This window comes from Echinops telfairi, unplaced genomic scaffold (assembly GCF_000313985.2).
Source record: "Echinops telfairi isolate 266 unplaced genomic scaffold, ASM31398v2 ScPeMD7_140;HRSCAF=443, whole genome shotgun sequence".
In the NCBI taxonomy this organism is placed as follows: Eukaryota; Metazoa; Chordata; class Mammalia; order Afrosoricida; family Tenrecidae; genus Echinops; species Echinops telfairi.
In genome coordinates this window covers 131,589-133,442 of record NW_022104038.1, presented here as the reverse complement: position 1 = coordinate 133,442, position 1,854 = coordinate 131,589, and the positions used below count along the sequence as shown (strand labels likewise).

The 1,854-nt window shown below is 40.6% G+C and overlaps 1 non-coding gene across 1 annotated transcript; it reads right to left on the bottom strand.

Moving 5' to 3' along the window:
• Positions 1–1,446: 1,446 nt before the first annotated feature.
• Positions 1,447–1,528, bottom strand: TRNAS-UGA. Its single transcript has one exon. It is a non-coding gene; the product is annotated as a tRNA-Ser (tRNA).
• Between the last annotated feature and the right edge of the window lie 326 nt (positions 1,529–1,854).

Here is a 1,854-nt window from a genome sequence, read left to right as displayed (position 1 = left end):
TATTTTATCTAATTGAATGCAACCGAACTTACCCTATAAATTTCCAACTAGTGGCGCACAAGCATGTGAGTATTCCTATAACACTAACACTCAAATTTGTTTCAATCTAAATTTCACCCATTGAAAGGGTATCAAGTGATACATCATTGTTTTCAATGGTGTCTCAAAGATTGTAATGAGTTCAAGCAGCTATAGGATTTTTAGCTTATCTCATCTGAACATTGGTCTGTATAAAACCTTTTGATTGGTTGACTTTCCCTTGTCTTCATAATGCACACCCTCTAATCTCTCCCACAAAGATCATTTTAAATATATGTAATGTATGTAATGTTTGTAGTTTTACTAGAACGTATCCCTCCAAAAAATATTATTAGTATTATATAGGCTGAAAATATCTAATGTGCCTACACATTATGATGGTTTACATTTCTTTAGAAATGGCTAAGAAACAATTGAGAAATTAGTAAGCTCTCATGGACTAATAGCCCCCGCATTGGATGTAGCAGAAGTGTCTGTCAAAGGAGGCAACAAAACCCCACCACAGGCCAAATCCAGCAGCTTTTATCACATCATTTGGAAGTTGTTTTTCCTGGCGTTGTTTTGTTTTTTGTTTTTTCATTTGGCGGCTTTGTCAGGAAGTTGCCAACGACTTCATTTACCACGGAGGAGAGACTTGGAACAATGTATCAACTAGGAATGTGAGAAGCAGGTTTGAACTTGAATCCCCGCACAGGCAGAAGTAGAGCGAGACACCTGTTGAGCAATAAGATCCCGGGTCCCAAAGCAAACAAGGTTCAAGTTGCCACCTGCCGCTCTGAGAGCTCAGCCAGTGTTTACCTCCGTGTGTTGTCCGGTCTGAAGAACGAGTAGGGAACACGGATGCTACAAATTGTGAGGCATGGAAAAGCTTTTGGGAGGGTGATATTTAAGAAGACTTTGAAAAATAGGACCTACTATGTATCATTTTGGGTCCTAACTAATTCGACCGCAGATCTGCTAACCACGTGATGGTTTTAGGCGTCTTCCCCATGGGTCCTCAATGCTGCCAAAAGACCTTCTCCCTTTCACCGTTTGGCCTCCAGCAAACCAATCTTGAATTTCTTAACATGTAAAACAGGGTTAGAAATTGTGCGGGGGTGATGCCTACTTAACTCATAATTTGGTACATCTTAAGTGTTTACAAAATCTGTCGGAAAATAAATCAAAATACATTTGGAAAAATTAAAAGAAAAGAGCTGTCGGTGTTACTGCCTTCGACCTATCATGCCTGCCCTTGGCAGTGATTCTGAAGACGCTGCCTGGGCTCCACGTGTGACGGCGGCAAAGGGTTGATCCGTAGGGTTGATCAGCTTTGAAGACGAGCCAAGAGGAACGCAGGGACTTAGGTTGATTGTGGCTATATTATATAAGAAGCAGAAAAAAATGTGCAATCTTGCTAGCAAGAATCGTAGTCGGCAGGGTTCGAACCTGCGCGGGGAAACCCCAATGGATTTCAAGTCCATCGCCTTAACCACTCGGCCACGACTACATGACAGTGACTTTACTGGAATAGTGATATGAGAGGTTAGCTAATAGTTTGAAACCCATTCTAGAAATTATCCTATCCTAGGAAAATATGTAATGTACAAAACCATTGTTTATTTCTCTGACCATGAAAGGAATACAGCGATACTTTTTCATGAATATGTTTTTCATTTTTTCCTTATCTGCCTAATAGCTCATTACAAAGTCTGTATCATGTAAAGTTCGCAGACAATAGCAGGAGGGAATAAACATCACTGTAGCTATGCACGTTGTTTTGCATGTGAAAGACTCGGGGCAGGGCAAGAAAGAAATTCTCCAAAATGTAGTTGG